This window comes from Vicugna pacos, chromosome 15, assembly GCF_048564905.1.
Source record: "Vicugna pacos chromosome 15, VicPac4, whole genome shotgun sequence".
NCBI lineage: Eukaryota > Metazoa > Chordata > Mammalia > Artiodactyla > Camelidae > Vicugna > Vicugna pacos.
Genome location: NC_133001.1, coordinates 60,692,861 through 60,705,780, shown reverse-complemented (window position 1 = coordinate 60,705,780; position 12,920 = coordinate 60,692,861).

Here is a 12,920-nt window from a genome sequence, read left to right as displayed (position 1 = left end):
ACGCACTGGACAAGGTCCCTGTGTACCTGCCCATTGGTTCGCTCCCCACATCGCAAGACAGTCGCAGGGCACAGGGCCTGCTCCTCGTGGAGTCCAGTCAGGTGAGCGGGGTGACAGGTGCAGAGATGCCCCCTGGACTCCGCCATCCAGGGCTGTCCACCCTCTTCCCCATCTCTCTCTCTTTGCCCCGACCTGTCTTCCCACTGCAGCTGGGCTGTCAGAGCTCAGAGCACCTGGCCGGTGGCCAGGATGACCTGGGAACCTTAAAAGGAGGGGACCTTAACCCAGGCCTCATAGTTGCTGGGTGGCTGAGACACCACGCTGTAAGGAAGGTTCCTGAGAGCAGGGCCCAGCCTGGCGGGGGGCACACATGCCACGTGCCTCCCATACTTCAGATGCACTGCAGGCGGCTCCCGGGGCTGGAAAGCCACACATTGGCATCTCCACCTGAGGACAGAGAGGAGCTGCAGCCTGTGACTTGATGTGGGTGACCTGCCTTCACTTTCTTCTGTGGCAGGAAGACAGGAACATGATCAAAATCCTCCTGGGTCAGCAGAGCCGCCTTGGGTGTGGGGTGTGACCGGCGTGGGGTCGGGGACGGTCCATTCCCTCCCTGAGCGGGTCTCCTGCCACAGTTGGGTCTGCGCCGCTGACATTCGGGTCCCCGTGTGTGTGTGTGTGACGGTGTCAGGCCTGGAGACTCGGAAATTAACACACTGGCCTCCGGAGTTGCAAGTGAGAAGCTTCAAACAGGAGCATCCTGGCCAGGCGGCTGTTGACACTTAGTCACGACGGTCGATGCTGGTGAGACAGGCGCCCATGTGGGACTCGGCATGTCAAGGAGTCTTACTCAGAGTCCCCACTGCCCCTGCTCACAGGGAACATCCTGGAGCCTCCACCGAGGCCGACTCCATTTCTAAGTTGAATTAGAAGATTCATTCAGGTCAGTTCAAAGGAAGACTAAGGAGAGAACCAGCAACACTGAGGGCCATGCTGGCCGGCGTCCTTACAAGGAGGTGCAGTCCAGGCTGAGAGCGTGCCAGACACGGGCGGGGGGTGGGGGGGCAGAGAGGGGACGGGGTGGGGGCAGAGGGGGGGCAGGGGTGGGGGCAGAGGGGGGGCAGAGAGCCCTGGGATAATTAAGCTCTGGGATAATTTTTAACAACTGATTTATTTTTGTTTATACAAAAGCACAAAAATCTGGTAAATAACGATAGTAAGCAAGCATTTTGACACAAGATTTCCCAAAAAATCTTGGAAAATTTAACTACAAATTTTTGAAATAAATCTTGACAATAAAAGACTAGGAACAAAGTCAGAAGAACTGAAAAACTGGCAAAAAATTTGCAATAGATGCTGTGGAAAATGGCTAGTAATTCCAAATTATGAAGAACCCTTAAAGTTGAGACCAAAACCCAAGAAGAACGCAATTAAAAGACGTAAAAACATTCACAAAAAACATAGAATTGTCCTTAAACATACTAAAAATGCTAAAACATGAACAATTAGAAAATGCAAATTAAAACGATACTGAGATACAGTTTCTCAAGTGTCACTGGCAGACATTTAAAAGTATAATAAACGCCCCAGCGGTGCTGGAGGAGGCGCTCGCACCGCAGATGAACCTCGCGCATATTCATTCTCCATTCATCCACACGTTTGCCCAAGTGCCTGCTGGTCTGTGTTCGCCTCTGACTCGCCCGGTGCGGCGGTGAAGGTGAATCAGGCCCAACAGCCGCCACCGGGAGCACGCGCACACGGTCACAGCGCAGCGCAGGCGGGCCTGGGGCACTCCGGGCTCACAGGGGACGCTTGTCCCTGTCTGGGGGCAGGGAGCCTCCTGAAAGCACGCCCTGTCAGCCTGGACAGGCTTTTCCTCATTGCTTTGCTGATAAAATATTACAAAGGAAAAGAGACCCTGAAGCCTGTAGACAGGCACACGGGTCTGCATCTGCCGCCCGCCCGCCCGCACGCCCGCACGCCCGCCCCTCTCTCCCGTGGCCGCTCCTCTGCAGCCGGAGCCTCCTCTCAGGAACGGCTTCTGCACGAGACGCAGCTCCCGCAGGTGCACAGGGTGGGCAGCCAGCCCCGCGCCCTTCCCCTCCGTGAACACACTTCGCTTGTCACAGACGCCAAGAGGGGCAGGGTGGCTTGAGGGACACGAATCGCTGTTTTTGTCTAAACAGAAAGCTTCTTTTCTAAAATCACTGTTATATAAAAAAACAAAAACCCAGGCTAACCAAAACCAAAAACTAGCAAGTACATCCCACACAAACAGGCCGCTCTGAGTGACCAACATGAGAATGAACCCCAGTCAACAGTTGCAACCTGTGAAATCACGACGGCTGCGTGTCGCTGGCTGAAATTCCTTGTTAGCGGTCAGCATCGCAGACAAGCTCTTAGGCTCGTTTTTATCAAAAATTGAAATCTGAGTAAGAAAGTTGACACAGGCCTGTCGGTTGCTGGTAAGGATCCAATTTCGATGAGAAAAACACAGAGGAAAAATAAAGGTTAATGCAATTCCGTGAATTTTTAGTGCAGAAAACTGATGTAAACGGTGAGAATTTGGACTTAAAAACGCGGAGCACGCTCTCATGACAAGACACAGTCAGGACATCTGACGATACTTCATGCAGCTTCTACTCTGTGCGAAGCAAGCCGTGCCCGAGTGCTCCAGGCTGCCCCGCGGAGCCTGCTCTTCTGCATCTGGGAGCAAGTCTGACAGAATAAAAAGGAACCTTAGTCTATGCAGGTTTTTGATGGTAAAATATTTATGGAGTTTCCATTATAAAGAGATTGATCCCAGTATTTACCAAATACATAACTAGCCTTAATGTATTTGGTTTCTAAGATCCCAGTGTACTTTCAGAGCATTTAGCAGAGTATATCTCATTAATAATTCTGGAAGAATTATTTTTACTTTAGAAGTGTTAATTATTAACTAAATATTGTAGTTTTATTATGAATTCATTTGCTATGTTGTTTTTATATAATGACCCTAAATTGTTTGAGAAGAAAAATGTCTTTAACATCAAAAGTAACAAAACAAAACAAATTCAGCCACTTTAAGCCAGATGAATTAAACCTCAGCAAGATTATTTTTAAAAAGATAATAGAAAAAACACAAATTAATAATAAAAACAATGAGAGTGGTGACATCACTACAGATTCTACAGACATTAAAAAGATAAAAGGGAGATCTTATGGAAAATTCTCTGGCAATAAATTTAAAAATGTAGATGAAATGGGTAAATCCATTAAAAAGCAGAACTTAATAGAAATTGGAACAAAAAGGAACCAAAATTTTGTGTAGTACAATATCTGCTAAACAAATTTAATGTAATTGCAATACACAGATAGACAAAAAGTCTCCTAGCTCAGGTGGCTTTCTTGATAAGTAATTCCAAGTTTAAAGAAGAAATATTTGCTAATATTGTACAAACTATCCCGGAGGATTGGACTTCATCTGTGAATTTAGCATTGCTACTGAACCCTAGGCCACCTATTTCTAGACCGGCAACCAAATGAGAAAGGTCGTGCAGCCTCTGCAGCCCAGACGCAGCTCTGCTCTCGCCCGGGCGGCGCAGACGTCCAGCGACAACGTCCCATCTTTCACAGTTCTGTCTTACGTGCTGATTTATAAGACAAGGCACTTTCATTTAATCATAATTGCTTTACGGATTAAGTACACAATGATTATATGAACACTTAATACAGTTTTACAGTGTTTACTGACAGTATCTTGAAAATTAGCTGCTCTGTACCACTGGGCCAGTGCTAATCATTTATAGTCGCAAACCCAGCCACGCTCATCAGCACCCACGGCTGGAGGGAGTGAGCGTGCTGGTTTCCCATTGCTCTTGCAGCCTCATGAGACTCTCTGTGGTGGATGAAAGTTTAGCTGTTTGAGTTTCATCTAAGGGGTCTTCCTCCCGCCCGATGGTGGAGACACTCGTGACTTCAACAGGACCGGATCCGGGTCAGACCGTGGGGCATCTCTGTCCTCACCACCGCGCGGGGTTACGGCCGCCTGGCCCACGTTCGACACCACTCTGTCCCTCCCTGGGGCCCGGGCTGTGTCACCACACACACCTCCCTGGTCTCCCACCGCCTGCGGTGACGCGGTGACAGAGACTCAAAGCCACGGGCAGGCCCGCTGTCCAGGTCCCTAGTAATGGCTGTCCCCCTTGCCCTGCTCCCCAGGCGGGCGTCCCCTGGCCAGCCCCTGTGCTCGGGGTCCGCCAGCCACACAGCCCGACCCCCAGCCCCTCCCTGAGCCGCTGCGGGAGCTGGTCCCGCCGTGGGGCCCGGGCCGCGCGATGACTCGGGAATCGCATTGCGCATCCAGCCCACGGGGTCCCCAGACCGTCCCAAGTCAGCACTGCAGACCGAGGTCTGAGAGCAAGGACCCAGCTGCACCCACGTCCGCACTTCCTTAAGAAAAGTGACGGGTTATGTGATAGACCCACATTATGGGCTCAATAAATCTTCCTCTTTGAGGTCCGACTGAGACTCTGAGACAGAATCCCAGGCCTTCTTCACGGTGTCCAGCCCCCGGGGCCACGGAGGGTGCGGGGCCTGAGAGGACACGGCTCTGGCTGCCTGACCCCGGCCCGGGCCTCCCAGCAGAACCGAGCTTTTCCACAGAAAGATAAGCCGAGGGTTACCTGGGCCTTGTCTTGACCGGGGTGGGGTGTCGATGACCCCGCAGCTCCGTCCACTCTCACTGCGGCTGCTTCCTCGGGGTGGCGCACATTTCCGCTGGAGAAGAGAGAAGTGTTGTTGCATAATTTCCATTTTGTCTGAGTGGCCACGCTTCTTTCATTCCTCTGTACTTTCTTCTTCTTTATTGTTTCCCTTTTACTTTGAGAGAGGAAGTGCATTTATGCCCTGTCAAGAGAGCCCCAGGGATTTCAGAAATCTTTCTGTGTGAAGGAGGAGGGCACTAGGAAATAAATGAATAAAAACTTGGGAGACTCTAAAATTCTGCTTGTGTGATGGGAGCTGCTAAGGGTGACCGTGCGTGGAGCCTGCCCCCCCTGTCTGAGTCCTGCCATCACGCGGATCATCCAGCAAACCAGACTCACGAGGAAGGCTGTTCGCCTTCGGCTGAAAGTCTAGGAGGGAGGCTGTCGCTCAGGGATGGAGTGTGTGCTCAGCTGCACGAGGTCCTGGATTCAGTCCCCAGCGCCTCCATTGAAAGAGTAAATCTAATTACTGCCCAACAAAACAGAAGAAGAAAGAAAGACACGCTGCCAGCACTCATGCCTTTCAGTGACACCCAGGGATTATGTAATCAAGCCAGTGCACTTCTCACCGCTGGCCCACCGCTGATCGTTAGATCCATTTACACCTGTGTCGCCCGCCCGCAGATCCAGATCCAGGACGGCCGTGTGTGCGGTTCAGCAAGGAGGCGTCCTTGGATCATCCTTGAAATGCCGTCAGACGGTGCAGCCCTTGGAGGGGGGCCTGGAAAGTGGGCTGATTCACACCTGCTCTGTTTTTCTGGGGTCGGATTCCATGTTGGAAATCGACCTGTGGGGCCAGCTTCCTTCACAGACATGGGCTCTCGGCTGCGGTTGAACCCCCTGCTGGCCATCGGACCCCCACCTGAAGGAGGAACGGCCAGTGGCCAAGGACATCCCAATGGCAGATGCCAAACCGCAGACACAGGGGCCTGAACCCCACGGTGCTTCAGTCTGGGCACCACGAAAGCCATCAAGGCTGGTTCTCCCCTTGCGAGGAAAGGGAAAGGTGTGAGTTTTGAAGCAGGAAAATTGAAGCAGAAATTGAAAACTGAGGAAAGGGCAATGAGATTATTCAGGAAATTACTAGGCGTTTGGGAGCTCAGTGCAGTGGAACCGGTGGGGCTTCCTCCCACACACAGCCCTTGTGCCCCTGACGGAGATCACTCGGGAGTCTGCGGTGGGGCTGCATCGAGGGCCCCCTCTGCTCTCAGCAAAGCCTCCCTTTATCTCCAGAGCAGAGGACATCACTGCACACACGTCCTGAAACCAAGGTCACTTGCAGAGGACTTGAAGACTGAAACGCATCAAGTCCTTTAAATGGGAAACTTGCCCTTTATATGGTAATCGGTTCTGTTCAGAGAACAGCTCCACTGTCTGCAGGGCAAGAAAAACGTGAGAAGACACGTGAGAAACTTCACAGCTTGAGATGAGGCCCTCCTCTTGCCAGGAGCTCAGAAACGCTGCCTCTGGGCACTTGCTCGCTCCCACAGGCCAGAAGCTTCCCACAGAATACAGTGAAGCTGGCTTCCGTCTCCTCAGTGATCACACCTGACAGAGGACCTTTTCAGAGACGAGTGGAAATGGTAACATTTAGGCGACAAGAGCAGGTCTGAAGTCTCTGCTCACAATGTCGCCTTCCTTTCTTGGGGATTAATCTGTGAAGAGCGTTGGCCTCTCATTTACAGCCTGGAAGTGGAGACGATTGTTCGCAGGAAATCAGCTCTCAGTGTCTTTACTGATTATGGATTGAAATGTTATTTTAATGTTTGTGTTTCAACTTATTACAAGAAGATCTACTTTATGAGAAGGCTTCTGTGGATGAACTTGAATGTCCAACAGATACTTAGAGAGGAAAGCAACCGTGAGCCCTCCCTGTCCTGCAGGAAACCGCAGGGAAATACTGCTCTGATTTTAACAGCCATCTTCACCCCGTGTTTTTTAGAACTGGTTTTCTGTTTTGACAACGTGGTTCTTACATTCTAATCAGCTGAGTAACACACGCATGTGGATCTTTCACGGAAAAATACGTCGCAACACAAGCACGTTCACACCCGTAGCTCTGGGCACCTTTCAGCACCTGGTCCTCCCAGGGGACCCGCGCCCCCACACAGAGGCCGGGCCAGCCCCCGCCTCACCCTGCACCTGCCGAGAGGCGCTCCCGCTGCAGACCCGCTTCCCCGGGGTTGTCTGGGTCCCCGGCCGCCTTCTCCCTCCGCAGTCAGAGATGAGAGCGACTTCTCTCCCTCCTTCCTGACTCCCTGGAATCACGTGCCGTTCAGTGTCCTTGGAGTAGAGCGCCTCCCTCATCCTCAGCCCGCAGCTCGTGAAGATCACCTGTCCCTGCGAGACCCATTCCCAGGGTGCTGACCACCGCCCTCGTCAGTGTGAGTCAGGCTCAGGAACCCATCCTAAGAATCATCTCATCGTGACCAATTTTCAGGGAGTGACATCTTGTTTTTTCACTAACTCTGAGATGTTTACTGTAAAGGTAGTAATTAATTTTAGCCAACTTTTTTACTGTCATAATATTAAATAAAAATAATGACACAATCAAGTTAACGGCAACAGAAAGCCGGCTTAAAAAGATAATAATGGAATCGCAGAAATCATAGGTCGAAAAAATAAACAAAAGCAGAAGTGATGTGGAAGAAAGCAAAATCAACACTGAAGAAGCAAATGTTATTAGATCAGAGCACCTCAAACTGTACTAATTTTGGTCATCATCATTATAACCATTTTTAAAGAGAAGTTTTAAACCAGAAAGAAGTTTGCAACAAACACCACACGAGTAGCTATTCACAACATGATCTGATGTGGAGTCTGACCTGTTAACGTACCCAAGAGCACTGAGGTCAAGACCCAGAAGCGCCAACCACCCTCTGTGTTCACTGCGGCCAAGACGTGGAGACACCGCCAGCGCCCACTGATGGACGGGTGCTGGATCCGGATGGTGTGTGGGCACCTGTGCTGCGATACAGCCTCCCCTCAAGATGAAGGCAGTCCTGCCTGGTGGGACACCCTGGGGGAGCCCGGGGACACCATGCCCAGGAAAGTAGGTCATCGTGCAAGGACGGATGCTGCACGATTCCACTTATATGAGGTGCTGCAAAGGCCACACTCACAGAAACAGAGAGAGGAATGGTGGGTGCCAGGGCTCAGGGGTGGGTGATGGTGGTCGCTGCTCAACGCGCCTGAGGTTCCAGTCCTGCAAGGTGACTGGTCGTGGGGATCTTCCGTGCAGCACAGAGCACAGTCCAGGTGGCAGCACTGAACCTGCAGTGTACAATTTGTTAAGAGGGTAATTTCATGTTAGGTTTCCTTATTACAACAAAAACTGTTACCTGGAGGTCCTTTGTGTTATTTTCCATAATCTCCTATATGTGTGAATAGCTAACAACTAGATTTTTTTAATTAAGAAGAAAATACAATATGGTTTCCGGATTCTCTGAACTTTACTAATTATGTACAAGACCAGTATTTTTAAAGCCATTGCATTCATTTTCAACAGTCATAATGAAAATGTTTATGGGAAAAAAGATCCCACTCGTCCTGGAGTAAAAATCTGAGTTATCAAAAGGTGCTACTAATATAAGAGGTACAAAGTCTTCACAGAGGAAAACATTTAAAAACACGAATACATGGGGAACTGTGCCACAGGTGTGGATGAGAAGGGATGGCATAGCACACACACCAGGGCTCCCTGAATTAATCTACTGATGCAAAGCATTTTTCTTCGAAATTCCAAACAGATACTGGAAGAATATTCTAAGCTGAATTTAATATTTCTATGGAAGGAGAGTGAGTCAAGGACAGTCAGGACATTGTGAAAATCAAGAGTCAGGTGGAGATTCCAGCAAAGCAGCCAGAATTATAAACAGCACATCAATTTGCACAATGTATCATGGATACAAAAGAAAGCAAGACCAGGCAATCTGGACAGAGATAGAAATTGAGACGTGTCTAGCAGGATGGAGTTGTCACTGCAGAACAGAGGGAACTATTTTCAAACTAACTTCATGAAAGAGAAGGTTTCACCAAAGGAAACAGAACTTGCAGAAGAAAATGCGCACGAGGTCTCTTCGCTCGTGCTCGTGAGCACAGACCTGCTGGCGAGCTGCCCCAGTCGGCCTCCCGCCCACACAAGCACCACAGGCGGAGCGTGTGAACCCACAGGGATTTAACCCGCCCGGCCCTGGGGGCTGGGGTCCAGGCCCGGGGGTCCGCGGGGCTGGTCCCTCCTGCTTCTCTCCCTGCGGGTAGACGGCCGTCCACCCTGTGTCCTCACGTGGAGGCTGGTGTCCCTCTCAGTCATCTGTGTCCAGTCTCCTCTTCTCACAGGACCCCCGGCATACTGATTACATGACTAACAGCCTTATTAACGTAATTAACTCTTTACAAACCCTGCCTCCAAACACAGTGACGTTCTGAGGTGCTGGGGTCAGGGCTTCAGCACGTGATTTTCAGGGGGACAAAATTCAGCAGTGAGAAAAAGTCAACCAGTGGAAACATGGGAACACATACGAACAGGTAGTTTACAAAGACAGAACTCAACCATTCATCTTCGTAATTAACGTTGCCTGCACTCAGTTAAAAGAAAATGAACAATGTGATGTGACTCATGGTCACAGCGTCTGCAACGCTGAATCAAGCCAGCGTGTGCAGACATGGAAACTGCGCTACACTGAGGCAGGCGCATATGTTGATTCAGGTGATCTGGTGCCTTTGGCTGGAGGACACACTTGCAGGCGCCTGGAGCCTTGCCTGCAAGGTAAACCCCAAAGCGTCCGATACCCTCGTGCAGCACTGAGAGCTCAGATGCCAGTCACAACACCCCTGGGGGCAAGAAACACTAGCTCCATGTAAACACTAATCAGTAAGCAATGGCTGGAGTCCCCTCCGACGGACAGCACTGCTGTGGTTCCCACTGCATGTGCAGGTCCTGTGCCACGTGAGGGCTGGGGCTGGGGTTAGGGCTAGGATTGGGGCTGGGGTTAGGATTAGGGTTAAGGTTGGGATTGGGGCTGGGGTTGGGGCTGGGGTAGGGTTAGGGTAGGGTTAGTGAGAAAGCAGGCTTTCCCACCCTTGTAGCAGAGATAGCTAATTAAGAGCTACAGTACACATCTGCTCTGACAGCCAGTGGAGTGCTCCCCTCCCAGAGGTCCAGCAGGAGACAGGACCAGCCTAAGAAGCTGGTACCACGTGGCGTCCCGAGACGCCTCCTTTGCTGATCTGCACGCAGCCAGCTTGACCTGTCCCACTGCTGGGCTCTAAGAAGTGCCGTGAAGTCTCAGACTCTAATGTCTCAGTCAGTTCTCGGTCCTCTGTGCCCATCGCTCGATTTGGGACAAGTCAGCCCATCTTGGTGCTTTATGTCCCGAACATTAGGGGGGGATCACCAGCTAATCTCTAATCGTCTCTGAGCGTCAGCTGGAGCCAGGGGCTGGGCTGCCTGACCAGGGGTGTCGGGGAGAGGCTGGGAGGGAAAGGGGAGATCTGTCTCCGTGGGAGAATGGCCCCCGGCGCGGAAGCAGAGCAGTGGGAATAATTCTGGGCGCAACAGTCATTCAAAAGCTCCCATGACACTAGCAGCCAGAACGTCTTTAAAGAACAGCTTCTAACGATTCGAACAGAACTTTACTTTGTTTGATATAATAAAAGGCTTTTAAAATGTACTTCAACACATAATAACTATTCTCTATTTAACTACATCATAATAATTCTCTTTTTATACTAAATTTTCTGTTGAACTTTTTTCATTTGTCTAAAAATACCTTTCTTTGAAATACCTGGCATTTTCAAAACCATCCTATAAAATTTCAAAGTGATAATGATGTGTTGCTTATTAAAATTCAAAGTGAAAATTCAAGCCAAAAATAGTTTTACAGTATTTTTCTGGTGAAACTTTATTCATATACAGATCTGTTATTTATCATGCAATAAACATGTCTATGATTCATAGTAGAAATGATTTTGCAATTCAGAATTCTCTTTTTTGAGAAAAATCAAAGTTGAAATGCAAGCACCTTTCTGTTCACACACGTAACCTAGACATTTCACTTGGAATATGAACTATGTATTGTATGCAGGTTAATGATTGTGATGCTTTCTTTTGGACTGTGAAGTACGTTCATGATTTAACCGAAGAAGGCCTGGCTAACGGCCCAGAGAGGAGACGGGGAGCCGGGAGTCTCGGTTTGCTTTGGTGCCGCAGCCGATCCGCTGATGGGAGCGGGGGGTTCTGCCGTCCTTTGTCGTTGCAGCCTCGTGTCTCCCTAGTTTCAAAGCCTGTGAACAACGGGCTGGGTTGGGAAAGAGAAATGCCCTGACTGTACAGAACTTGAATTAAGAGAGACTTGAGAGAAAGGTAGAAAATAACAATCAAAGCTGGACTTGGACTTTCTCGTGCAAATAATGCAAGTGATAAAGAAGAAGTTACTGTCATGACGAGCAAGGACGGGGCAGCCTGTGCCTGGTGGGGAGATTTCTGCCAGCCACGCCAGGAGCCTGCGAGGAGGGGATGTTCCGTCGCAGAAATAATTCCGGGGAACCCTGCCCCCCTAACTCCAGTTCAGTGAATCTGAGACAGGACTCTGCCCAACGTGTTCAAGTCAGAACAGTAGAAGAGGTTTTGAGTCTGTTGTCGAGACTCAGTTCTGACCACACTGACGTCCAGCCCCCCTGTGAAGCACTTTCTTCCCAAGACAGTAGGTGACCTGATGGCCACTTCCTAAAACTCCAGAAAGGATAACCACCAGGGCCCTGCTGGCGTCCTCACCGAGTCATGAACCAGGAGGCAACGCAGAGGAGACAAAATGTGGTCGCAGTGCAGGCAACAAACCCCCGCGCCCGAGCGCGTGCGGTAGGCGCTTGTGCTGGCTGGGTGCGAGTGCAGCAGCGCTCTCGTGTCGACTGTTCTAGGCAAACCTCAAACCCAACTGTGTGTTTGTCTGTCAGTCTTAGGAAGGACATACAGCACCCTTTGGAGGCTGTATTTCTTCGATTTGTAATATAATTTAAAAGACTTTTCATTTCCTCCCGTGATCCAGCATGCAGAATCAGAATCCACAATCCAAGTATCAAAAATCACAAAGTGAAAACACAATACAGTGGACGTCTGCCAGAATGGACGAGATAAAACGAAAGGAAAAGGACAGAAAACTCTGGGTAGGCGCGGATTTAGGACAACCAGAATTCCCACACTCGCTGGCGGGACTGGCCACCAGTAGGGCTACTTGCGAGAAGCACACGGCCACGTCTGCGCCAGCTGAACACTGACACTTCCCCGCATGTGACAGTCACTGAAAGCAGCCTAACGAAGCTGTCTGCAGACCAGCGAATGCGAACACCGATCAAACCAAACCAAACCAGACAAAGAAGCCGCCTGAGTGCCCTTCAGCAGTGAATGGATATCAGGTCGGGGAACACTCACACCTCTCAGCCAGGACCGCGACCAGGCCAGCTGCACTCAGCAACATGGACGTCGCCTCCTCACAGACACACGTCCAGCAGGGAAGACACACCGGGAGGCACGCTGGGCAGGCCGTGTGTGCAGAACGAAGCAGGTGAAGCTGCCGGGAGCTCTTAGACGTCGGGGAGCAGCGGTCCCGGGGGCAGCGGCGGGAAGCGGGTGCCAGGCTCTCTCCAGGTCCAGGGGCTGGAGGCGTAGCTGCTCTGAGTCGGCGGCAAGTCCCTGATGCACACATTCCTGGTTATGTCCGGGCCTGCGGCCTCGAGAAGGGTCACTCAGGTCACAGGGCTGCCGCCGTTGGGTCAGTGCCTCCGCACTGCTCTCCGCCCTTGACGGGGGTTCCCCTGTCCTTCCTCTGCCTGGAGGGACGGAAGCTTCCTCCCTGGTCTCCACGGGATGGTGAGCAGGGGGCCCCGTCCTGGGGATGAGCAGGGTGGACTCGTCCAGATGCTCAGGGTGGGGTCGGAGGGGAGCTGGGACACCTCGCTGCGCACCGACCCTCCCACGCAGGACAGTGTGAGGCCGCCTGCGGGATGTGTGCAGGACGCCTCCTCCACTAACACTCTCTACGTTATCAGTGACCCTTTCTGCCCCTGGACGCCCCCCGCCCCCACCCTAAGTGAGGAAATAACATTGTTCTCCATTCTCCAAAAAAGAAGACTAAACAATTAAAATATTGCTCAAAGCTGCCCTGTAACAGGACT